Genomic DNA, 27624 nt, shown 5'->3' with positions numbered 1-27624 from the left:
TGATAAGTATACCACAGAGGAAGACGCAGGGTACTCTAAGACACAAGGCTGGGTCACCTCTAAGCCCACTTGGAAGCATCCCAGGAAGACGTCTCAGAGGAGGTGATGACTATGGAACCCAATGTGCAAAGAAGTTTCTCAAACGAAGAGGAGAAAGAAAGGGCAATGGAGGTCAAGGAACCACCCGGTGCTTGAAGTACCAAACGTCATGGACAGGAGAGAGGGGATCCAGTGTGGGGGGAACTGAGATTGGAGAATGAGGTGGCGTCTGGGGGGCCTTGGGTGTCAGGCTAAGGAGGTAGGACTTGGTAGGCCATGGAGAGTAATTAGAGACTTACGAACGGTGAAGGGGAATGTGGAGGCTGCATCTGAGGAGAGGTCCCCTCCCTCCCCGGGCCTGGCTCCTCATCTCCTGGAAGAGCCAGTGCGTACTCGACACTCTGGAACTGATGAGCACTCGGACCTGTGTAGTGGATTCGCTGTTCCCTCCACGTTCCCAGTCCTCCATCCTGCCAACAGATTTCTGAAATCACTGGATCACAGCACTGCAGAGAGGGCCGGGTTAATAGGTATACCTGAAACACTGTTAAATCATTTATTCAACTGAATGTATATGCCAGCACTGGTGAACAAGGCAGTCATGCTATCTGCCCCCCCAGAGTTTATAATCTACCTCACTGTGCACGGGCGGGGGAGATGAGGTCCCCATTGAGAAGCCCAGACTCCTGAAAAGAAGACAGCAAGGAATCTGTGTAGGCCAGTCTGGCTACTCCTGTCTTGCAGCCCAGGGAAAGACAGCATCCGTCTCTGCTGTCAGAATGGAAGCTGTGTGTGTGCGCGTGCACGCTGGAAGCTGTGTGTTTGTGCGTGCATACTGGAAGCTGTTTGTGTGCGCATGCATGCCAGGGCTGGTTGGGGTGGGGCTTGTAGAACCACACTCTTTCATCCTCCCTCACACTTACATGCTGTGGAAGTCTGTCTCCCTTATCAGCCTTCCCATGAAGAGAAATTTTCAAACTCGAAATGGGAGCAGGCAGGAACTGGAGGCTGTGAGCAGCTCCCAGGTGGGGTGGACCAGGAACCCCAGAGCAGTCCTAGTCTCCCACGAGATGAGCAGACTAGTGGTGGAGGTTTAGGTAAATACAAACTCTCTTGTTCCCGGGCTAAACAAACCCTGCTCCACGAAAGCTTCAAAACCAGCTCTCTGGGCATTGTCCCATGTAAAGCAATGCTTTCTTTGTTAAATCTTTTAATCTGGCTGTCTCTCATCTTGCCATTCCCCCAAGTTCCCACAGACTCCCAGGGAGCCCTCTCTCCGTTCTGATGCAGATTTATCCAACTGGTACCAGCTAAGGTCCAGGAACAATTGGAAAGTCATAGGCTGGAATGGTTGATATCATTTGCCCAAAGAGAAAATCTTAATATGGGTAGAACCTGGTGGCAGAACTAGGTCCAGAGTCTAGGTCGACAGAAACTCCCCGCAGGCTGTTCCTGGGGGCTGCTGATGGAGACACCCAGACCTACCTCAGTTGCTCCTAGATCCTGGCCTGTCAGATCCTAGATCCTTACTTTCCTAACCTTATGACCATGCTCTAGATGTCTCCAGGGGCGATCCTTGCTGGTCCCAGGCTGACAACCTAGTTGGCACCCATGTCCTCCTCCCGCTGCTGGCAGGGCCCTGCACGTGAATCCTAGCTTCAGTATCACTAGCGGAGGATGTGGGATATATAGATCTAAAAGAAGAACCTGAGGCAAAATTAATGGAGAGTTTATTTGAGGCCAGGCATGGTATCCCACGCCTGTAATCCCAGCACTTTGCAAGGTTGAGGTGGGTGGATCACTTGAGGTCAGGAGTTTGAGACCAGCCTGGCCAATATGGGGAAACCCCTTCTCTACTAAAATACAAAAATCAGCTGGGAGTGGTGGCACGTGCATGTAGTCCAGCTACTCGGGAGGCTGAGGTCAGCGGATTGTTTGAGCACAGGAGATTGTGGCTGTAGTGTGCTATGATTGTGCCACTGCACTCCAGCCTGGGTGACAGAGTGAGACTCCATCTCAAAAAAAAAGAAAAAAGAAAGAAAGAAAATTAGCTGTGTATAGTGATATGTGCCTGTTATCCCAGCTACACAGGAGGCAGAGGTGGGAGGATTAGCTTGAGCTCAGTAATTTGAGGCTGCAGTGAGCTATGATGGTGCCACTGCACCCCAGACCAGGCAACAGCAAGACCCTGTCTCTAAAGAACTCAAATTAATTAAATAAACAAAAGTAAATGAGAATGTGAGTATTTTTTTTTTAAATGAGAAAGGCCATATGGAGGGAACAGAAAGTGGGGTGAGTGGGAATTCACAATTATGTTACTGGAGTTTTTGTGGTGATGATGGTAGCAATTGTGCTTATTGTAGTTTTGGTCAAGAGAAAAGGCTAAAACATGTCACTTGGCTCACACTGTAGAAAAGGTGGAACAACGTGGTAGATCAAAGGGCCATGGGGTCCACCAACTGGATGGGACAACCTCCTCTACCTCCCATCCGGAGCTACCTGGAGCAGGTCGCTGAATTTCTCTAAGTCTCATTTGCTGTTTCCACCTCCCAACAGTGTTGTAGAGATTAAATAACACAGTTTATAAACCTCAATACATCTGGCATCTGGCATTTAGGTATCAGTATATTAGCTTTTATTATTATTAATAATGTAAAGGAAAGTCCTCATGCCCTTTTTTGTTCTGTATGTTGGGAATGCAACCCATCCTAACCCTTGCGAGTCTTCGTTGCTGGGAAAGATGGGCCTACAGCTACGGTTGTGAATTACGTTTTTTAGAATTAGTTTTCATGTTTTCTCTGCTAATTTATTTGGTTTGGAAATACAAAACTTCAACCATTCAAGAGAGAAAAGCCCTGAGTGTTTCCTTTATCTCAAACCAATTTCTGCTGTCTGCCGTAAGAGACAACCTTGTTCAACCCACCTCATTTTCTTGTTTTTTTGTTCTGTTTTGCTTTGGTTTATTTTAGGCTTTTGGAAAGACTTTTTGGAAAGTCATAGGCTGGAGTAGTTGACATCATTTGCCCAAAGAGAAAATCTTAATATGGGTAGAACCTGGTGACAGAACTAGGTCCAGAGTCTAGGTTGACAGAAACTCCTGCAGGCTGTTCCTAGACTCTGGACCTAGACTCTGGACCTCCACCACTAGTCTAAAAACCAGCCTGAAGCCATGGTTTTTAATTTCTGTCTCTAGTAATAAGCAGAAAAGAAGGATGAAAAGGGGCTTTACTGGTCCAACCAGAAACAGAAACTAAGAACCCATGACTGTATGCTCTCCCTTGGACACCCTAAAGCTTCCGGGTAGACAGGCACGTACACCCTGGGCCTGCAGGACGGTCTGGTGCCAGGTGTGGCTCCTTCTCAACCCAGTTAGTCTCAGCCTGGGACCCCCTGGCTCTGGGCATGTGGATTTTGGTGGTCTTTCTATTTTTTTCTCCTGGCAAGATAGCAAATCAGAGGGGCTCAACGAACTCAAGGCAGTTTTCTATTGTCCGTAATAGGTGGAAATGGGATTAGCAAGAATATGGAAAATCTACACTCCACCTACTTCTTAAACAAATCCTTTACTGTAATCACTCACAGGCTCTAACACTGACTGATCTTACATTCTCTGCCTATTCCTCCTCTGGTGGGTGTATTAATGATGAGAGCCTAAAGGCAGCTCGCAAAGGGAAGGCTAGAGACAGGGTGAAGAAGGGGAAGAGGATCTACAAATTGAACCACTAGTCTGAATAACTGAGGGCTGACTCTGTTTGAAAATCGACTTTTATAATGGTTTGGTCAGGGGCCCAGGAAGCTCCATTCTAGCCTCGTGACGACAACCATGGAGCTAAAAGCCAGGCCTGCACAGTGTTTTTCTAAATGGAGCAGCTGCTGCTATCATTACCCAAAGAAAGGTGTCTCCAGGGCCGGTAGCCCCTAAGCAGTCTTTCAGCCATATTACTATGAGTAGGGAAAGCCTCTGAGACCAGGCCCACGTCGTCTGGATGGAGAATGGCTTCAACCAATTGGAGTTGCCGTCACAAGAAAGAACAAGTGAGCTGGGCCTCCGGCTTATGGGCCTTGAATTTTGGAGCTTGGGAGGATTTTGCAGCTTCCTTTGAGAGAGTTTCATGGAATTAAGATTAAGTCAGGGATGGTATTTGCCACAGGTAGTGACTTGCCATCTCTGGGCCGGGTTGGCACCGAGCCTCCATTGTGAGTGAACCGTAGGCTGGATCACATTCACTTTGCATTCATGCGGGTAGCAAGCTGGGTCTATCTGAACACACAATCTGCAAATTCACTAGCAAAGGAGTGGTTTACTGTGCTGCTTTAGCCTGTGGGGTCAACTCATTGACCCAGAAGGCGGCAGTCAGAGGTTTGCAGGAGATAGACTGGGACTCTATATAAGCTGATTTTCCCTGGCAAATGACTGAATCCCTCCACACTTCAGTTTCCTCTTCTATAAAAAAGGGGCAAAAACACTTGCCACTCAGAATTGTTAGGAAGAATATAGGTGATCAAAATTCTCACAATGTCTAGCATGACAGCCAATAAACTTGTCTTCCCCTTACGTACCCAGTGGTACCTGCATCTGCAATCTCCTGACGGGGGAGACTGTTCCCTTCCAAAGCAGAGTCCTCAAGCAGGAGCTGCTGTCGGCATAAAACCATCTGTTGAATTGTGCTGTTATTGTGTGGAAGGCAAGAGGACTCTTAATGTTTGGAGCCTTTGGGGCTTTCGCCTTGAAGGACAATGGGGATACACCTTTGCCTCGGAAAAGGAGCAACTCAAGTACAAGGCAGGTAAAGCCATGGAAAGCAACACAGTATCATGGGGACCTTAGGCTACTCTGAAGACCGTACCATGAAAATCGAGATGTAAACTGGTGCTTTCCTCAGTCAGCAGGAGCACCCAGCCAGACAGAGCCGCCGAATGAAGAGTGGTCGATTCCTGAAGAGTCTGGAATGAAGAGAGCACCCGTCAGAAGAGGTGATGGAGCATGAGTATGTATACCAGGTTAAGAGTTCGGGCCCCTTCAGTCTTACTGACCAACAGGCGAAAACACTGAAAAGAGACAGTGATCAGGGCTGGCAGTAAGGAAGTCCCCCACTTCATCAATGTACCTGAATTATTGTTTAGTTCTTCCTGTCTTTGGCTTTTGATAGTTGTGGTCTTCAGCGAAGAAAAGGCAGAGGAAATAGAACAGAGGGTGTTCCTGAGAAATATGAGGGAAGAAGTTATTGTCAACCAGCGCCCCTGCCTGCAATTATTGTGGTGTTGGGGCTTCTCACGCTTCCCAGTGCAGTCCCCACCATTCATGGTGCAGGCTTGGAGGCGCTCAGTTCAGTCTCCAAACCCTCCTCCTCCCTGGCCTTGGCCAGGCCCTCTGTCTCCCCAGGGCAGCCAAAGAAGATGAGCTCATTTCCAGAACCCAAGAGGTGGCTCTGACCCTATCTTCCCAGTTATTGCTGAAGTCGGGTGGCTGAAACCAGGCAGGGCATCATGCTGGCATCAGGCCAGCCTTGCATCAGGCAAATCTGCTGACTCATCTCTGTCTTCTAAACAAGCTCTGAGAACTGGCATGCAGGAAGTGGCACTGAGGAGTCTGATGGTGTGGGTCACCTGGCAGGGACTGACCAAGCAGGGGCGGGGAGCAGCAACCACCTGCCACCCCAATCCCACATTGCACTAACAGCACCAGGGGCAGAAAATATGTGCTTGCCCAAGAATTTCAGGGCCACAAGTAGAAACAGGCATATGATAACAGAGAAGGTTGCAACATAAGAAATATGCTTTGCCTGAGAAAAGTGAATAACTTGAATAATCTTCAAAAATTATGTTTGGTGTTTGGAAAAGTGTAGTGGATTCTTAAAATAAAAGCTACACATTAATATTTGGAAATAAAAGACATATAAAGAATAAAACGAAAAAGATGGCCCATAATCTCCTCTTGCCCAACCTCGGATAATCGTAGAAGTGGTTGATTAGATAATATATACGTACAAAATAAAATGTGAAAGCTCCCATCCCCTGACTTATCCCTCTACTAAACGCACATTTTAAGTGTCTTTTGTTTCTTTCCCATGAGAAAACAATGTATTCTATACCTACATTTCCATTTGTCCTTAAACATTTTTAGTGTACCAAAAATCACCTCGGGTTTGCGCAACTTCATGGAACACCAACCACAATGTAGTTTACGATGTCCTAGACAGCGGCAGTATTCCCATAGCACGCTGTGTGTGTGGCGCCCATAAGAGCTGCCCAGTGTGGTAGCAGTGCCGTTTCCACATCAGACTATATCCTTGAGCTCTTTTCAAATCGCTAAATACAGATCTATATCATTTTCTTTTATTTATTTATTTATTTGTTTGTTTCATTGCATTTTAGGTTTGGGGGTACATGTGAAGAACATGCAAGACTGTTGCATAGGTACACATGTGGCAGTGTGATTTGCTGCCTTCCTCCCCATCACCTATATCTGGCATTTCCCCCCATGCTATCTCTCCCCAACTCCCCACCCCCCACTGTCTCTCCTCTATTTCTTTTAAACATCTGGCTTCATAGATTCTATCATTTGGATGTACCATTATTTCCTCAACCAGTTCCCTATGTATGGACAATTTGTTTTATTCTTCCTCAATTACAAGAACACTCCAATTAGCAACCTTGTACAGGTATCTTAGCAAACTCTTGTGAATGTCTATAGAATAAATTCTTACCATTGGGATTCTTAAGTACATACATCTTAATTTTATAGATACTGCCTAATCAGTAACTTCATTTTAAAGAACAACAACTCCAAAGAGCAAAACAGTTTCCCTGACTTAATTCTTCCCTTGAAGGAAGGTGAAAAGGATTTACCTGACATTGTAACAGAATCCCCTTATTACTAGAAACAGTGTTAACTGTGTATGCATACAGATTAGGTGAATAAGAGAGAGGTGAATTGGATGAGGAAGAATAAAGAAAATTCTTTAGAGTTTACAAAGGGCTGTCATCTTAACCAAATATGAAGAAAGGCAGACAAAGGGGTTCAAAAGACCTCTTATTCTTTGTTACTTGGTTGTTCACCCTAGAGGGATTTTGTTGTTCATGGCTTAGACACGTGCTGCATCTATAGACTCATCCTACCTCAGTGAGAGTCACCAAACAGCTAAGAAATGGGAGTTTAACCATGGGCTGTATGCTTTTACTGTATGTGCTAGGATTTTCTCCGCAGCTCCGTTATTGAGTGTGTGTTTCACTTACCTACTGCAGCTCTACAATAAAGCAACATAATCTCTCATACTTCTGTGGGTTGACTGGACTCAGCTGGGTGGTTCTCACTTGGGATGTCTCATGTCATTGCAGTCATATGCGGGCTCTCGTTTCAACTGGAATTGCCCAAAGGAATTTGTAATTTTCCCCCAGCCTCCTGTAGCTATTATTTTCCTAAAGCTAGTAGGATGGAGGATTGACTCTTAATCTTTGGGTCACAAGAGACGTACCTAACTCAAACTGAATTAAAGGAAAAGATGAATTTACTGGCTCAGGTGACTTCAGGAATATTTCAGGAATAGCTGTTTAAATAATTGTATTAGGAATTTGTTTCTTTCTATCTCTCAAATTATGTATTTCCTCTATTAGGTTCTTTCTCCAGTAATGCCACCAAGTGCTCCAGGTTTAAGATGAACAACCCTGGGAGAAAGAAAACCTTTTCCCAGTGGCCTCAGCACCATCCTGAAGATTGTATTGGACTGAGTTGGGTCACACGCATGTCTCTGAACAAATCTTCATAGCCAGGAGAAGGGAATGCACTGGCTAAGGCAGGGCATTGGGCCAACCTCTGGGTCTGGGAGGTAGATTCAGCTTCCCCCTAATTGTACAGACTGAGATTGAGGATGAAGGACTTGGTAAAATGAATGTGGAAGAAGGGAGACTGTAGGCAGAGATGAAAGAGGTCTACCTATAAGGTCCTTACCTGAGATTGGTGTGACAATGCTTGGGAACAAGTCACACTTGGGGTGATCCTGTGGTTCAATTGGTTTTTGAATCCTTGGCTGTGATTAGGAGAGCACTGCAACTTTTTCACCTTTGACAGTGGTCGGTAGATATATAGAATCATGGAATCATACAATGGCTGAGACCCTGAGGACCACTGACTCCAATCCTCTGCCCAGTGGTGGAGCCGCTTCCACAGCTTCTCTGCAAATGCTCTGTGGCAGGATGCTTGCTCACTGCCTTCAAAAGCAATCTCTTCCACTATTAGGCATCTCTATGTGTTATTAAAGCTGTTATAAAGTGAAGTAAGTACTAACCCTCTAAAATTGATTCCCACATGTTAAGCACTTGGCTAGGTACTTTACATGTCTTCTTTCTTTCTTTTTTTTTTTTAATTTTTTTTTTTTTACTGCATTTTAGGTTTTGGGGTACATGTGAAGAACATGCAAGATTGTTGCATAGGTACACACACGGCAGCATGATGTGCTGCCTTCCTCCCCATCACCTATATCTGGCATTTCTCCCCATGTTATCTCTCCCCAACTCCCCACCCCCCACTGTCCCTCCCCTATTTCCCCCCTACAGACCCCAGTGTGTGATGCTCCCCTCCCTGTGTCCATGTGTTCTCATTGTTCAACACTCACCTATGAGTGAGAACATGCGGTGTTTGATTTCCTGTTTTTGTGTCAGTTTGCTGAGAATGATGGTTTCCAGGTTCATCCATGTCCCTACAAAGGACAGGAACTCATCGTTTTTGATGGCTGCATAATATTCCATGGTGTATATGTGCCACATTTTCCCTGTCCAGTCTATCATCGAGGAGCATTTGGGTTGGTTCCAGGTCTTTGCTATTGTAAACAGTGTTGCAGTGAACATTTGTGTGCATGTGTCCTTATAGTAAAACGATTTATAATCCTTTGGATATATACCTAGTAATGGGATTGCTGGGTCAAATGGAATTTCTATGTCTAGGTCCTTGAGGAATCGCCACACTGTCTTCCACAATGGTTGAACTAATTTACACTCTCACCAATAGTGTAAAAGTGTTCCTATTTCTCCACATCCTCTCCAGCATCTGTTGTCTCCAGATTTTTTAATGATCGCCATTCTAACTGGCATGAGGTGGTATCTCAATGTAGTTTTGATTTGCATTCTCTAATGACCAGTGATGATGAGCATTTTTTCATATGTTTGTTGGCCTCATGTATGTCTTCTTTTGTAAAGTGTCTGTTCATGGCCTTTGCCCACTTTTGAATGGGCTTGTTTTTTTCTTGTAAATCTGTTTTAGTTCTTTGTAGATTCTGGATATCAGCCCTTTGTTAGACGGGTAGATTGCAAAAATTTTTTCCCATTCTGTTGGCTGCCGATTTACTCTAATGACTGTTTCTTTTGCCGTGTAGAAGCTGTGGGGTTTGATTAGGTCCCATTTGTCTATTTTGGCTTTTGTTGCCAATGGTTTTGGTGTTTTGGTCATGAAGTCCTTACCTATGCCTATGTCCTAAATGATTTTGCCTAGGTTTTCTTCTAGGGTTTTTATGGTGTTAGGTCTTATGTTTAAGTCTTTAATCCATCTGGAGTTAATTTTAGTGTAAGGGGTCAGGAAGGGGTCCAGTTTCTGCTTTCTGCACATGGCTAGCCAGTTTTCCCAATACCATTTGTTAAACACGGACTCCTTTCCCCATTGCTTGTTTTTGTCAGGTTTGTCAAAGATCAGATGGTTGTAGATGTATGGTGTTGCCTCCGAGGCCTCTGTTCTGTTCCTTTGGTCTATATCTCTGTTTTGATACCAGTACCATGCTGTTTTGATTACTGTAGCCTTGTAGTATAGTTTGAAGTCTGGTAGTGTGATGCCTCCTGCTTTGGTTTTTTTTTTTTTTTTTTTTTTTTTGCTTAGAATTGACTTGGCTATGCGGGCTCTCTTTTTGGTTCCATATGAAGTTTAAGGTGGTTTTTTCCAGTTCTGTGAAGAAGGTCATCGGTAGCTTGATGGGGATAGTGTTGAATCTGTAAATTACTTTGGGCAGTATGGCCATTTTCATGATATTGATTCTTCCTAACCATGAACGTGGAATGTTTCTCCATCTATTTGTGTCCTCTCTTATTTCATTGAGCAGTGGTTTGTAGTTCTCCTTGAAGAGGTCCTCTACGTTCCTTATTAGTTGTATTACTAGGTATTTTATTCTGTTTGTAGCAATTGTGAATGTCAGTTCACAGCGATATTGGAAAGAATTACTGTGACCCTCTCAAATTGTGCAACACAGCAGCACAGCCCCACTCTCTGTAGCTGGATCATCTTGCCCTTCATCTTGTCTCCTCTTGCAGGCTTTTTTTTTTTTTAGGCAGAATCTCACTCTGTCTCCAGGCTGGAGTGCAGTGGCGTGATCCCAGTTCACTGCAACTTCCGTTTTCCAGTTTCAAGCAATTCTCCTGCCTCAGCCTCCTGAGTAGCTGGGACAACAGGCACGCACCGCCATGCCCAGCTTATTTTTTGTACTTTTAGTAAAGACGAAGTTTCACCATGTTGGCCAAAATGCTCTCGATCTCTTGACCTTGTGATCCGCCAGCCTCGGCCTCCCAAAGTGCTGGGATTACAAGCGTGAGCCACCACACCCAGCCACTCTTGCAGGCTCTTAATTCTTGCTAGACAAAAATGTTGCTGGCTTGGAACATCACACTAAGGTACAAGATATGGGTGGGTAGTTAAGGGGACAAAAACGTCCTCTGCTTACTGTCTGAAGAAGAGAGCACTTAGGAATGCCTAGTGATTGGCATGATGCTTGGGCTGGCAAGAGGGGGCCCAGGGCATCACGGAGGAAAGGCAGCCAGCACTTGCTGAGGACCCACACCAGTCCAGGCCTATCCCTGAGCTTTCCCATGCTTTCCCATTTACTCTTCGCTAGTCCCCATAGAGACGAGGACGCAAAGGCTCAGACAGATTTGGCCTGTCCCCAGAGCTGGTGAGTTGCAGAGGTAGGAATCAAATCCAGGCCCTGTGGCTCTTACCCTCCACATGACAAAGCTACCCAGGAGGAGGATTGTAGAAAAAAAGCCAACAGAAATAACTTTAAATACGTTGATTTTTTTCTTGTCTTTCTCTTTTCTTTCTCTTCCTTTCTTTTTCTCTTTTTCTTTTCTTTCTTCTTTTCTTCCTTTTTTTCTTTCTTTTCCATAAAGAAGAGGCAGGTTTTTTTTGAGACAGAGTTTTGCTCTGTTGCCAAAGCTGGAGTGCAGTGACAAAATCTTGGCTCATTGCAGCCTCCACCTCCCCGGTTAAGGAATTCTCCTGCCTCAGCCTCCCAAGTAGCTGTGATTACAGGCGCGTGCTACCACATCTAGCTAATTTGTTAAAAGTTATTTTTAGTAGAGAAGGCCCTGGGCAAGTTATTTAAATCACTGGTGCCTTAATTATCTTATCGTGTTGGCCAGGCCGGTCTTGAACTTCTGACCTCAAGTGATCTGCTCATCTCAGCCTCCCAAAGTGCTGGGATTACAGACATGAGCCACAGTGCCCAGCTGAAGAGGCAGATTTTTAAAAAAATTTTGCCTGTGTGTATTAGGTTCCTAAAGATTCAGTAATGAATTATCACAAACTGAGAGGCTGGAAACAACAGCAATGTGTCCCCTCACAGTTCCAGAGGCTAGGAACTGTGAGGGGTTACAGTTTCTGTGAAGGACTGTGCTCTCTCTAAAGCCTTCAGGGAAGAATCCTCCTTGCCTCTCACTGGCTTCTGGTGGCTCCAGCAATCCTTGGTATTTCTGAGCTTGCAGCTGTGTGACTCCAATCTCTGCCTTTGTCGTCACGCGGCCTTCTTCCTGGTGTGTGTCCCCGTGTGTCCTCTCCTTTTCTTGTAAGGGCACCATTGGATTTAGGCCCCTCTCTAATCTAGTATAATCCCATCTTAACTGATGACATCTGCAAATATCCTATTTACAAATAAGGTCACATTTGAGGTTTTGGGTGGTAATGAATTCTGGGGAGACATATTCAACCCACCACACCTTGCTTTCCAATTCTGCTCGGAGCTAGCCCAGGCTTCGAGGGCTAAAGCCCAGCACTGTCTCACTTGCAGATTTGATTCCTGCAGAAATATTAGCTCAGTAGCAGTTGGTCCCAGTCTACAGATGTGTTCTATAAATTTGTAAATTGAGCCACATCGTGGGAAAAGATTGTTAAGGGAATGAAGTTCTCTTGGGGCTTGAATTTCTGGAAGTGCTTCTTGGTACCAGTAGCCTTGACCCCTCAGTATGTAGAAGCAACAGATGGTCTTTCTTGCCCAGGAACTAGCCCTTACCCCTGCCATTATGTCTCCAATCTGGACATCCCTGTGATGGTGCGGATGCCAGCCATGTCCCTAAGGTGCCTCATGGTGTGCTTGTGTGGTGCTCATCCTAGAGGAAGATGATGGTCTGAGCATCTTCATTTGGGTCATCACCAGGCAGGCCCTGCCTGAATAGAACATTACAGTGATGAGACGTGTCTCACCATTGTAGGTGGCCTGGATGTCAACTTGGGGTGTGCTGTAACACCTAAGCCAGTGTTCTTGGAGTCCATGCCAGTCTGTCCTTGTCCTGACGCTCCATCTGAATGCTTATGGACTTCTCTGTTGCCTTCGAATGCCGAGCACCCTGTGTGCCAACAGTCAGCTCCATCACACTCCTGCCTTCCTGCACAATGAAGGTACACACCCACACCCAGCTCTTCACCCACTCCCACTGCTCACTTCTCCTCTTGGGCATTTCCATTTGCTACTCTTGCCACCTCCTGCCTGGGCTTCCAGCAGCTGCCTGTTCATCACACCTGGCCCTCGTGACTTTCCCTAGCCAGTCCCAGGTGAAGATGCCACCAACCGCAGTCCCATGCTATAGATTCCAGGATAAAAGGGACAATGGAGTGGGCTCAGAGAACTCAGCTCCTTCTCAGCCCGGAAGCCACTGAGCAACAGTGAGTGGAAGCCCCTGGAGACCAGGTAGACCACTCCTCACCCCATCCTAAAGAACAGGAAATGAACTGTGAGGTCCCTAGGCCCAGCCAGGGAAGAATGCTGCACATATGTCTGTGGTGTGGCTGCAGCCACCCAAGTTTCTTTCAGGAGAGGGTGGGGGCAGGGGTGGCAGTCAATGCAATCTTCTCATAATCCCCAAGTGTTTTGCTGAAACAAGGAGCTAACCTCCAGCCTGAAGGCTCTCTGCGTGGCACTTAGTTCCTTCTCACTGCAGAATCAGCAGCTCTGGGATCTGCCCAGGCTCCGCTCTTCAGCCACCCACTTTCACTTTTCTCCGTGGCACTTCCATCTGCTGATGTTGCATGACTTGTCATGTGCCATAAAACAGATCTGACAATTTGTTTATTGTCTATCTTTCCACTAGAATATAAGGTCCTAGAAGGTGGGGCCCCTGCCCCGGAGCCAAGAGCAGTGCCTGTCCAAGCTGAAGTGGCACTTAGGCAAAGTCACCAAACGAATGCATGAGAGGGAAGCAGCCCAGTCCTGTGAAATGAGCTGGAAGATCTCAGAGACAGCCCAATATTTTTCTCTGTTAACAGAAATAACAAACAAGTAGAGTCTGTTTAAAAGAAATCATTTCATCATTGGGTTTGGGATAATTATTATATCATAAATATCTGGGAATAGATCATTGTACAGGGAATATGTATATCATAGCAAGCTACATACATGCTCAGGGAGGTAAAGGAAAATAGATTTTTAAAGAAAAAAAGAGAAAGATTACATGGTTTTGAAAGATTAATGGTTTTGAAATAATTATCCTTGGCTCCAAAGAACAGTAATGAGTCTTATGTGATGGTTTTTGTTATCAAGCATACAGGTATGAGAACTCTCTCTTCATGGCCTTTCCCAACTCCGTTTGTCAGGGTTCTTTCTTTTTTTAACATTGGCGTTGCCATTTTGATTTTGACAACTTTCACAACCCTAATTTTTCCTGGAAGGAAACTGGGAGCAATCTAGAGATTCTGAATAACTCCTCAGAGTTGACACTGGAACTGGGTTTTGCATTTTTTCAAGGAACTTAAGACACGCTGCCCCCTTTGCCCTTCCCACACACTCTCTGAGGGGTGTGATCATGGTCAGAGCAGAAGCTTTGCTCAGATTACACAGCCAAAATTTAAACTCAGATTTGTGTGACTCCAAAACTGCGGCTTTTTAATCATTAGGTTGGGGATAACAAATGCATTTTGTTTCAAGAACCAAGTACAATTAGCTGGGATGTGACTCAGGGCTGCCATTTTGAGGAGTCTGAGGCTCCTCAGGTTCCATAGGCAAGAGCCTGTGATTGATTAGCGATGTCTGCCACGCGCATGGGGGTTGGGGGGAGTGACAGCATTCTGCCATCCCTGCCACTAGGCAATGATGCAATATTAGGCTCCTTATTTTAGACTCTTTCTCCCTCACCACACTGCTTCTGAGGCCAGTAGTCCTATAATTCCTGCCTCAGCAATGAGAAGCCCATGGCAAAGCTGCCAAGCACTGTCAAGGTGGAGGTGAGCAGAACACAATTCCATTAGGAAGAAATGGAAAGACTATACTTTCAGGGATCGTTTATATGGTTTGCGGCTAAAGAAGTTTGTCAGCGTGAGGAGCCACAGAAAGCACGAGGAGGATGTGCAGCTTTCTCTGTGGCGTGTGAAGCCAGATCTAGGTGTTACTTCGCTACAACTACATTTGCCATTGATGATCGTTCTTTTCTGATCTCAGAGAGAATAGAAGGGAGAGAAGATGCAGTCTGATTGATTCCCATTTCACCGTTATAAAAGAAGACAGAAAGAAAGAAACCAAATGCCCATTTGATCATTCCAGAATCCTTTGCCCATCACACAGGGCTTAGTGTCACCTTTGAGTAAGAAGGACACGAATATGTTAACCGTAGGGGAACAGATAATCCAAAACTATTTATATCTGTCTTTGGAGGTGTCACATGACCTAGGGTGGCAGTTACCTTCATAACTGTTTACTTGGGGTTATGCTATCCTCTCAGAGTTTGCACTGAGAGCAAGGAAGACAGCCCCGCCATGTGCTTTGTGATGGTGGGACTGAAGACTGAAGCTGAAAGAGACAGTTGCTGTCAGTGATACATAAAGCAGAGACTCCATTTTGCCCAGAACAGAGCATGAGCTGTGCATAAGAGGCCTGAACACTCCATGATTGGTGATCCATGAATCAAGTCAGGGGATGCAGAAAGAATTATTGAGTCATGAGCTAAGCCCTGTAACACGCCTTATATCACACATAATAACAGATATTTAAATTTTCTCCCATCAGCCTGGATATGTTTTACTAGGTAATATGGGGTCTGGATGTGGACCCTGAGCTCGAGGAAATGCCCCAGTTCAGGAGACAAGACTAATGCGCCTCTTACCAAGACACAACCTGCCCAATGCCTCGAAACTTTGTCTGCCTTCCCTTCCCATGAAGCAGCCTATCTTTATGCCAAATACATGGAATTCCCTGTAATTCCTCTGATAGTTTGTATTGCTTTGCACCTCCGTGCCTTTGCTACTGCTCGCAGACTTCCATGCAAATAACTCTTCAGGGTTGTGACTTTTGTCTCTGCCCCTCACTGGCTGTGAGGTCCTGACAAATTATTTAACTGCCTCTATGCCTGTTTCCTCCTCTTAAAGTGGGATGACAACAGTTTTACCTCCTAGGGTTGTTGTAAAAATTAAATGAGTTACCACATATTGAAACACTTAGAAGCACACTCAGCACTTAGAATCACTAGACAAGTGTTAATAATTAGTATCATCACTCGTCTTTCAAGACTCAACTTGAACATTATCTCCACCAAGGAGCTTTGCAAAAATTACCACAAAGTCAAAAGACAAAAGATTACCTGGAAAAGAACTTTGCAATACATATGACAATGGGCTGACTGGTTTCCTTAATTTATGGGGAACAAGTACAAATCTGTAGGAAGACAGCAGTTCAATAGAAAACCGCCCAGCTGTCAGGAACATGCAGTTCACCGAGAAAAAAATGCAAGTGGCCAATAGGCAAAAAAGATGTTCAATTTCACTCATAACTATTCAAGTCAAAGTAGTAACAAAAAGCCATTTTTTTTTTTTTTTTTTTGCTTATCAGATTGGCAAAAGTTTTAAAGTTTCATGATACCTAGTGTTTGCAAGTATGGAGAAATTAACTATTTGCATATACTCTTGAAGAAAGTATAGATTTCTGCAGCCCTTTCAGCAAGCATTTTGGAAATATTTATCAAAACCAAAAATGCACATTTCCTCAAATACGGCAAATTCTTCTCCTGTTTATTGATATCCTCACAAAAGAATATATGTCAATATACACCATACTATGTTCTAGGGTTCTAAAAGTGTGCCTGGCACACAGCAGGTGCTCAGTAAATAGTTGTTGAATAAATAAATGAACCAAAATGTTCATTGTAGCAATGTTAGTAAAAGACAAAAACAAGAAAACAACCTGAATGTCCAGCAACAGGGGAGATTTTAAATAAATTTTGCACACTCATACTATGGAGAATTCTGTCACGGTGACGACCAATATCATAAATCTGTATATTCTGATTTAAGAAGACTTCTTTTGTTGTTGTTTTGGTTTTAAATTTTTTTAGATTGACAAATAATAATTGTACATATTCAATATAACGATTTTCTTTTATTTGGATAAATTTCCTTTAATGGGATTGCTGGATCACGTGGTAGTTATATTTGCAGCTTTTTAAGGAGCCTCCATACAGTTCTCCATGGTGGCTGTACTAGTTTACATTCCCACCAACAAGGTATAGGAGTCCTCTTTTCTTTGAATCCTCACCAGCATTTGTTATTTTTTGTCTTTTTGATAATAGATATCCCACCTGTGGTGAGGTGATGTCTCATTGTGGTTTTAATTTGCATTTCCCTGATGATTAGTGATGTTGAGCATTTTCGATGTATTTGTTGGTCAATTGTATGTCTTCTTTTGAGAAATGTCTATTCACATCTTTTGACCATTTTTCAATTTGATGGTTTGTTTTTTTGCTGTTCAGATGTTTGAGTTCCTTGCATATTCTGGATGTTAATTCCCGGTTGGATGAGTAGTTTGCACATATTTTCTCACATTCTATAGGCTGTCTTTTCACTCTATGGATTATTTCCTTTGCTGTGTAGAAGCTTTTTCGTTTAGTATAATTCTGTTTATTTTTGTTTGTGTTGCTTGTGCTTTTGAGGTCTTATTCATAAAATCTTTTTCCAGACCAATAACCTGAAGCACTTCCTCTGTGTTTCCTTCTAGTAGTTTTATTGTGTCAGATCTTACATTTAGGTCTTTGATCTATTCTGAGTTAATTTTTGTATAGGGTGAGAGGCAGGTATAGTAGTTTTATCCTTCTGCCTGTGGATATCCAGTTTTCCCAGCACCACTTATTGAAGAGACTATCCTTTCTGCAATGATTGTTCCTGGCACTTTTGTCAAAGATCAATTGCTTGATATATGTGTATTAATTTCTGGATTCTCTTTATTCCGTGGTCTATGTGTATTTGTTTCTGTGACAGTACTATGCTATTTTAGTTACTACATCTTTGTATTGTAGTACATTTCGTTTTGTTTTTAAAAAATAATTTAAAATTTTTTTGTAATAGAGACGGGGTCACATTATGTTACCCAGGACGGTCTCAAACTCCTAGGATCAAATGATTCTCCTGCCTTGGCCTTCCAGGGTACTGGAATTACAGACATGAGCCACTGCAGCTGACCCAAAGTATATTTTGAGGTCTGGTAGTGTGATACCTCTGGCTTTATTCTTTTAGCCAGGTTTGCTTTGGCTATCCTTTCAGGGTCCTTTGTGTTTCCATGCAAATTTTTTTAAAAAAATTATATTTCTGTGAAGAATGTCCTTGGTATTTTGATAGTGATGGTGTTGAATCTGTTGTTTGGGTAGTATTGCCATTTTAACAATATTAATTCCTCCAATCCATGAACATGGGATGTCTTTTTATTTGTTTATATCTTCTTAAATTTCTTTCATCCATGTTTTATAGTTTTCCTTGTAGAGATCTTTCAATTCCTTGGTTAAATTTATTTGTAGGTATTTAATTTTGTAGCTATTGTAAATGAGATTGCCTTCTTGATTTCTTTTTCAGCTAGCTCATTGTACATGTATAAAAATGCTAGTGATGTTTGTATATTAACTTTGTATCCTGCAGCTTTACTAAATCACTTACCAGTTCTGAGTTTTTTTTTAAGAGTCTTCAGGTTTATATAATCATGTCATCTGTAAAGAGATGCAATTTTATTTCCTTTCCAATTTGGATGCTCTTTATTTCTTTCTCTTGCCTAATTGCTCTGGCTAGGACTTCTAGTACTGTGTTGACTAATAGTGATGAGAATAGTCATTCTTTTTTGGTTCTAATTCTGAAAGCTTTTTCTCATTCAGTAAAATGTTAACTGTGAGTTTTTCATATATGGCTATTATTATGTTCAGGTACTTTTTTCTATACCTAATTTATTAAGAGTTTTTGCCTTGTCTCTATTTAAAAAAAAAATTAGCCAGGCATGGTAGCATGCACCTGTAGTCTCAGCTACTCAGAAGGTTGAGGCAGGAGGATTGCTTGAGCCCAGGAGGTTGAGACTGCAGTGAGCCATGATTATGCCACTGCACTCAAGCCTAGATGACAAAGTGAGACCCTGTCTCTAAAAAGGAAAAAAGATTCCACAGTTTCTTGTCTAAAAATAAAAGAAAAAAGAGTAAAAAGAAAAAGGAGTTTTTATCATGAAGGAAGGTTGAATTTTATCAAAAGGTTTTCCTGCATCTATTGAGATGATCATATTGCTTTCATCCTTCATTTTATTGATGTGATGTATGACATTTACTGAGTCATATATATTGAACTATCCCCGCATTCCTGGGATAAATCCCGGTTAATCATGGTGAATTATATTTTTGATGTGTTGTTAATTTAGTTTGATAGTATTTTGTTGAGAATTTTTGTGTCTGTGTTTATCAGGGATGTTGTGGTTTTCTCTTTTTGTTGTGTCCTTGTCTGGTTTGGGCATCAGAATAATGCTGGTCTCATAGAATGAGAGAGGAAGAATTCCCTCTGCTTCAGTATTTGAAATAGTTTGAGAAGAATTAGTGTTAATTATTCTTTAAAGGTTCAGTAGAATTCATCCAGTCTTGAACTTTTCTCTATTGGAAGATTTTTATTACTGGTTCAATCTCGTTATTTGTTATTGGTCTATTCAGATTTTCTATTTCTCCTTGGTTCAGTGTTGGTAGGGTATATGTATCCAGGGATTTATCCATTTCTTCTAGGTTTCCAAATTTATTGGTGTATATTTGTTCACATTAGTCTCTAGTGATTCTTTGTATTTCTGTGGTATCCATTATGATGTCTCTCTTTGTTTCTAATTTTGTTTATTTAGATCTTCTCTCCTTTTTCTTTGTTAGTCTAGCTAATGGTTTGTCTATTTTTATCTTTAAAAAACAATTTTTGTTTTATTGTCCTTTTACTGTCTTAATTTTGTTTATTAATGTTCTGATCCTTATTATTTCCTTTTTTCTACTAATTTTGGGTTTGACTTATTCTTGTTTTTCTAGTTCCTTAGAGGTTTTAGGTTGCTTATTTGAAATCTTTGCAGCTTTTTGATGTAGGCATTTATTGCTATGAACTTATTTGCTACCTTTCATAGATTTTGATATGTTGTGTTTCTATTTTTATTTGTTTCAAGGAATTTTTAAATTTTATACTAAATTTTTTTCCTCACCCATGGGTTATTCAGGAGTATGTTGTTTAATTTGCATGTATTTGTATATTTTTTAATGTTCCTCTTGTTATTGATGTCATTTTATTTCATTATGGTTAGATAAAATACTTGACATAAGTTTTATTTTTAAAAAAATTTTTGAGACTTATTTTGCATATTACCATATGGTCAGTCCTGGAGAGTGTTCCATGAACTGATGAAAAGAATGTGTATTCTGCAGCTGTTGGGTGAACTGTTCTGGAAATGTCTGTTAGGTCCATTTGGTCTATGGTGTGGTTTCAGTCTGATGTTTGTTGATTTTCTGTTTAGATGGTATGTCCAATGCTGACAGTGGGGTGTTGACGTCCCCAACTATTATTGCAATAGGGTCTATTTCTTTAGATCTAATAATATCTGCTTTCTCTATCTGGATGCTTAACTGTTTGGTGCACATATATTTATAATTTGTATATTCCTTTGCTAAATTGATCTCATTATCATACATAATGTTCTTCTTTGTCTTTTCTTACAGAGCCTTTCATTTTCAGTTGAGTATTTTTACAGGTGAGGTGAGTTTCTTGTAGGTAGCATGTAGTTGGGTCATGTTGTTTTATTTTCAGCCAGTCTCTATCTTCTAAATGGGAAATATAATTCATTTACATTCAAGGTTATTATTGATAAGTTAAGAATATATATAATAATAAATATATATAAATAATATATATAAATAATAATATATATAATATATATAAATAATAAATATATAATAAACATTGTACTTGATCATTAGTGTAAATAAAAAATGTATACATAAAAATATTCAAATATTCTAGTATATGCATTTTTATTTCCTGCAAAAATGACTTAGAAGCTGTTTTTATTTCCTTTGTGAAAAAGAATTGGAGACAGGGAGGTGGTCAAAAAGACAGAATTTTAGATTCATTTTATATCAATAGGTTTCTAATTGAAATTTTTCCTTTGGAAATTTGTTTGGGAGAGTATACGTATATTGATTGTATTTTAAAATACAAATAAACAAATGCATTTTGTTTTCTAGTAGCTGACCAGACTCTCCAAGATCTGCCCCGTATACCTCTCTGTCTCCTCTGGCCATCTCCTGCCTCTTACTTCATGCTCTGGCAGTGCCGATGAGCGGTCAGTTCCTATACACCTGCCACCATGGCCCTCTTCCCAGGCCTTTGTTCTTGCTGTTTGGCTCCTCTGCTTTCAGTATTCTCCTTCCTCCACTCTCCCTGTTATTTAAGGCCTTACTCCCATCCTGTATCCCCAAGCTAGTCTAGTGACCACTGCAATGTCCCCATAATACTCTGCCCGCTTCTCTCTCCTTACACTCCATTGTCTTGGAGTTGATGTATTAGGAAGGTGACAGTTGTAAGTGATCTTTAGTGCAGGTCTGTGCTGCACTCATCTTTGCGGTCTGAGCTGTAGGCATGATGCTTCTTATGTAACAAGCTTTCAATAAATGTTAGATACATGGATCAGAGAAAAAATGTATTATCTAAAAAATTATGAAATAAAACCATTTTCTTAAATGCTTTGATGACTGACACTAGTATTCCTACATAAAATGAACTACTTGGCTGGGCACAAAGGCTCACATCTGTAATCCCAGCACTGTGGGAGGCTGAGGCAGGCAGATCACTTGAGGTCAGGAGTTAGAGATCAGCCGGGCCAACGTGGTGAAACCCTGTCTTTATTAAAAATGCAGAAATTAGCTAGGTGTGCTGGCAGGCACCTGTAATCTCAGCTACTTGGGAGGCTGAGGCAGGAGAATCGCTTGAACCTGTGAGGCGGAGGTTGCAGTGAACCAAGATCATGCCACTGCACTCCAACCGGGACAACGCAGTGAGATTCTCTCTCAAAAAAAAAAAAAGAAAGAAAGAAACTACTTGCTCAGCATTGACTAAAGAGAACTGTTTCTCCACTAGCAACCTTTCAGGAGTAGTTGATTACAGCACCAAAAAACTCACCCCTACATTGAACAGTCTGTTTCTGAGCCTCCCTTCTTCTCTTTCCAAGCCCATCCAGGGCAACCCTAGCAAAGGAGTGAAGTCTTAGAAGAGAGAAGCGTTCCAAGAGAGAAGCGTTCCAAGAGAGAAGCGTTCCAGGGTTTATTCATCCATGTACTGACACTTGTTACATGACAAGCACTGCTCCAGGCAAGGAGGCAGCTGCGGGTCACAAAGAGAGCAAGCCTATGTTCTTGCCCTTAAGGGCCTAGTTTTATTGAAAAAGAGTTTGAGGGAAGAAAATGAATTTGAAGTATAAATAGAGAGAAAAAAATTATGGCTTATTACGGAGCCCAAAGCCTTCGGGTCTCCAAATCAAAACCCAGTTATATCTGATGATTGAAACCTCAACCCAGTGGGAATGCGGGGGGCAGTGGGGGAGGGTTAGGAGATTACAAGGGAACTGGCAAATGCTGCTGCAGCGAATCCTTGGGAACAGATGGATTTCCAGGGAAGGCAACCACCTGAGGGAATGCTGATCAGGATCAAAAGTTTTAACTCCAAAGATGCAAAAATAGTAGAATCAATGAAAGTTTTATGGCTGCCCTTACAGTGTTTTTCCGGCAGTTTCACAGAACTCAGTTCTCCCATAAAGGGAAAGCAGATGACATATGGATTGAATGAGTAAGGAGCCTGAGGTCCTCAAATACCTGTGCTTGTGAACAGGTGCTATGGGAGGAGGATGGGCCAAAGACAAGGTGTGGGGGCTGGGGGATTGAGTCGAGAAAGGCCTGCAGAACTGCCTCTCCACTTCCTTGAGCTACTCCCCACCCTACCCCTAGCTCTCTCCTGTCTCTGTTCTGGCCCTGGTCTCTGAAGCATGAAGGTCACTGTGGCTTTGGCACCATTAGCCTGAGAGGTTTTAATGACATGGCCCAAGAGTGGTGTAAAGCAACAGTGAAAACATGTGCACTGGAGAAATTCCAGTCAAATGGTACCTAATTCCTGCTCTGCCAGTAATCTGCTGCATGACCTTGGGTAGGTAACCCCTCTCTCCGTGGGTTAGACTCAGTATACAACATCTGAGATTTCTTCTGTATGAACATTCTTTATGGAATTCTAAACTTCACACATGTTCTTAGTCTCTAAGCTTCTAAAAGCACTGTAGATTACCCAGAGAAAAGGGCTTGTTGAATGAAGAACTCCAACAAATACATTTTTTACTTCTTACCACGTATTTTGTAAACAATAATTGGAATATCTACCCATAGTATGTAACTTAATCACAAGACATTTACTGAAGGCTTATTGCACATTAAGCAATTGGGTTAATATCCTGGAACTAGGTTGTGGATGGTATTAACTATGTTGATACTGTCATGTATATCATCTCAGTTCTGGAAAGATAGGTATATTCATCCTCATTTACAAAGAGAAAAAACAAAGGCTTTGAGAGATTAAGAAACCTGACCAAGGGCACACAGTGAGAAATCCTCAGGGCCAAGATTAAAAACCCATGGTAGTTTGACTCCAGAATCTGAATACTTTACTAAGATTTATTGCCTTTTCTGGAAATAATTATAGGTGGCTTAGAAAGAATAAGTAACTGTTACATGAACCAAGCTATCAAGTTTGCTGCTAGTCTAAGCAGTACTTTCTCCTCCTTCACCAGGTTTATTTTCCAATGCCCTCAGAACTTTCTATCAGCAGCCCCTAACTCAGCTGCTCACCAGATTCCCACTACACAGCCTCTTGAGGATGGCTGGATGGCTGACCCACCTAGCAGCCTTCTTTGCCCAAACTCCTTATGCCAAATTAATTTTCTTTATGGGAATTGTTGTGGGAAGGTTTTCACAGTAAGGAAAATGAACCCACATGACAACATTGTCCAGAATTTGAATGTTACACTTTCCTGAGCTAAAGAAACCTTGCTGAGAGTTCGCCGTGATATTTGTTTTGTAGTTGTTATTTAAACTGAAGGGCTGCTGAACTGCTTGATCAGACATAGAGGTAGATGACAGTTTAACTTTCCAGAAGCCAGGTGCCAGGAACCACAGATCTCCTGCTTTGTGGCTGAGGTCTAAAGCTCAGGGTGGAAGAAGAGGTGTAAGTCACCTTAGATGGTCCTGAAGCTGCTGAGCTGTTAGGCCCTGCAGAAGTCCTGGAAGCCAACAGAATTACTTCACAGGGCCAAGAGGCAGGAACAGGAGATCACCACTGTGGGTTTACCAAATGCTGACCTAAGGTCCCAGAGCAACATTCTGCTCATAGATCTGAAGCAAAGGAAAGGAGCTTACTGACATAAGCCAGTGATGATAACACATCAGTCTTTAACACAATCTCAATGAGTGCAAAGCAACTAGGGAGAAAATAGAACTGAATGTACAGTTGACATAGAGGCAGATTTTGCATACTTCTGGCAGTGGAGAGCAACCTGGGTAAGTGTCACCCTAGGATATCCCCAGGAGGGAGGTATCAGGATGCCTATTGGATTTCCCCACCTACTTAAGAATATCCGCATTCCCACTGCTAGAAAGACCTCAGTCAACTTTCATGTTGCAGATGAGAAAGCTGACAAGCAGGGAGGGGAAATGATTGGCCCAGAGTCACATGGAGAAGGGGAACTGAAATGCTTTTGCTGACAGCTGTCACAATGTTCTTTTCCACAGTCTCAGCATTGCACTGGTTCTTGCCCTTTGTCCCTGAGACGTGGTTTCACTGTTTTCATTGTTTGTGTATAATTGCAGTGACCTTGGTGGCTACCAGCATTGCATCCCAGGTGTTCAACCCAACCGGTGGTGGCAGAGCTTGTTATTTCTCAGTTACTTCTCATAGGCAGAGAAGTCGAAGGGCCTTGGAGTTTTGCTGGAAGAAGACTCAGGCAGGGACTAGGGGAGTACAGTACATGATATCAAAGATCAAATATCTGAAAAAAATGAAAGAGGAGTTGTTAGGCCCACTTGTTATTGCTACAGAACACTGGTTCTCAAAGTGTGGTCCAGGAACCAGCAGCACTGGAATTACCTGGGAACTTGTCAGAAATGGAAAATCTTAGGCCTCACTCCAGACCTACTGAATCGGAATCTCAAGAGTGGGGCCCATCAAACTGTTTCAAGCCCCAAAAGTGATTCTGATATGCTAAACTGTGGGGCTCTCTGCCCTAACAGAGTTAGAATGAGTGGGTTAAATTGTCAGGAAGACAGATAAGCAAGGACTATGTGACAAGGATGGGCCCTCTGGAAGGTGGGGTGACACTCGTTCCAGACGCACAGAATGAACCCCTACCAGCCAAGAGAGTTCTGAGGGGAGCTGTCCTGGAAGGGAAATACTGAAGAGATCACCTCTAGACTCTCAGAACTCCAAGATCCTATGACAATTTTTACATGATAAAGGGGCCAGGGAATATGACTGCTTCCCCGTTCTGGAATGGAAGCACCACAAAAGCAGGCATTTTTGTGGTTATTTTCTTTTTGGTATTATAACTCCAGCCCCTAGAGCAGGGTAGAACACTTGGGTCAAATCCAGCCCACAGCCTGCTTTCGCAAGTGACATTTTATCGGAATACAACCATGCTCATTGACGTATTATCCATGGCTGCTTTCACAATCTTGTACTACAACAACAGAGTTGAATCATAGTGACTGACCGTATGATCCATGAAACCTAAAATGTGTGCTGTCTGGTCCTTTATGGAAAAAGTTTGACGACCCTTGATCTAGGATATTGCCTAAGTCACAGTAGATGCCCAACAAACATTTGATGAATGAATGAATCTTTTTCTCTCTTGGCAGAGAGAGACAGTGACCTTAGTCTGAGAGACAACAGAGATATAGAGGATACAGATGTCAAAGTCAGGGATGGCTAGACCTGGCGTTGAGTCCTGGCTTCACCATGTCTAAGTGGTGTGACCTTATGCAAATTATTTAGCTCTCTGTGTGTCATATGCCTCATTTGTAAAACAGCAATAATAATAGCCATTTATGATTAGTCCATGTATGATAACGAATCAGTTTACGTACTGCACAGAAATCGTGGAGCCTGATGCATGTAACTACTGGATACGTGTTCCCCAGTTACTAATAACTTTGAGAAGTCTTTGATGAGAGGGGTTCAGACATGTAGGTTTAGACACAAGAAGTTGACAATCAGAAAGTCTAGGCTGACCTTGGTTTACCACCATGAAAGAGCTCTCTGTAGAAGCAGGAGAAAGGGCAAATTCACAGATGATTATTAAGCAGCTCAGCATTTAAATCTGTAGAAAGCAACTAGGCAGCCAATTTACATATGATGATCTTTAAGACAGTGAATGAAGAGGCAAGATTTCATTGGTTATAGATGTTCAGGTGTTTTCCAGTAGTGAAAACTAGTGATTCATCTACATTTTCTTACATATTCCCCTGATAACCAACTGCAAACAACTGGCTGGGTGTCAGGGCTGGGCAGCCCAAGGTCATGGGAACCCCTGGATGCTACCTGGTCATAGAGGGAGTGACCTTGCCCTGTTACCAGCCGACAACAGTGGAGTTCTCCAAGAGGGGAGTATTTTCTCAGGCAATGCAAGCATATCCCCTTTGTGTTAGGTTGTTAGCGTTTCAGTCATGTTATTCGTTTCTGGCAGGAACTCTTCACATATCCTAGGTGTTCCGGTAGAAGTCTCTAAGCCCTCCAATGCCCCAGGGTAAGCCAGAAACAAAATAAATCACAGGCAAGTACAAATCCATACTGGCAGGAGACTGAGTCAGAAGCATGTTGCAACTCAGGACTACAAATGCCCATGTTTATAGCTGCCCTGATTCTGAGATTTGGCAAATTACCCCATGTGCCTGTTTCCAGCACACCAACTTTTCTCAGTCACATTGAGGAAAGTGTGGTAATTTCCAGAACTCTTTGGAGTATGTTGGCAAGTGCAATTTCACATGTGAGGAAAAACACCTGGAAGCTCACTCCTTTCCTTCATTCACATGTATCAAGCCCTACCCCACAGCCCTCAGATCACTGATTCCATTAAGAACTGTTCATCTTCAACATGCAGAATTTAATTATGGGTATCTCCAGAGTGTGAGAATCTGCTGTATTTCTTCCAAGACATAGAGGTTTAGTAAAAAGGAAAACTGAAGAGATATAACCCAGATTTTTCTATTTTCATAGTTTTTTTTTTTTTTTTGAGACAGGATTTCTCCATGTTGGTCAGTCTGGTCTTGAACTCCTGACTTCAGGTGATCCTCCCGCCTTGGCCTCCCAAAGTGCTGGGGTTTTCTATCTCTGAAGTTCCCACCTAGGACACTCCCCTTTAACCTTTAATCCAAAAACATCAGCTATCATTCAATAACCTGATTGCAACTTCCCACCAAGCATATTCCAAAATAGTGACAAAATTTGTGTGTCCTACTAGTAATGCAAACATGTTGCTACATCCTTGTAGAAGGCACAACACATGCTCAAAAGAGTTCCATAAACATTTGTAGACCAGTTCCAGATCATATGAATAAAAATTCTTGAAAAGTGTGGGAGCCGGGCAGGTGGTAGGAAGACGGTAGGAGATTTGAGTGAGAAGGTCTGGAGTGGTTCCAGGTTCCATGCTCATGCATGCACTCACAATCCATCTCATTCTTTTTCCATGATGTTTTCCGGCCTCACACAGACCACATGCTCTTCTCTCAAGCAATTAAACTTTGAGGTATCTTATGCTCACTATTACAGTGAACTAGCCAAACTCATGGGTGACCCTCAAACAAGTCCTGAGTTTCCTGCAATGCAATAACAAAGTAGATGGTATTTTTCCAGTAAGGAGAGGAAAGGAAGAGGACTGGCAAGGAGTGGCTCCTTCTCTCAAGTCTATTCGCTCTTGGTCACTTTTGGACCATCTCAATACAGGTAGGGGACCATGGGCGTCATTATCCCTCAACAAGAAGGTGGCTTTTCTTCAGGAAGTGGAAGACCCC

The 27624-nt window shown here is 42.7% G+C and overlaps 1 non-coding gene across 1 annotated transcript; it reads left to right on the top strand.

The window, feature by feature from the left end:
* The first annotated feature begins 14538 nt into the window (after positions 1–14538).
* On the top strand, positions 14539–14754 carry LOC135273549 (small nucleolar RNA U3). Its single transcript, XR_010341330.1, has one exon. It is a non-coding gene; the product is annotated as a small nucleolar RNA U3 (small nucleolar RNA).
* The last annotated feature ends 12870 nt before the right edge of the window (positions 14755–27624 follow it).

The sequence above is a fragment of the Aotus nancymaae genome, unplaced genomic scaffold (assembly GCF_030222135.1).
Source record: "Aotus nancymaae isolate 86718 unplaced genomic scaffold, 86718_ANA_hifiasm-v0.15.2.pri h1tg000007l, whole genome shotgun sequence".
NCBI classification, from domain to species: Eukaryota; Metazoa; Chordata; class Mammalia; order Primates; family Aotidae; genus Aotus; species Aotus nancymaae.
The sequence above is the reverse complement of the archived record's forward strand: the minus strand, read 5'-3'. Positions and strand labels throughout refer to the sequence as shown.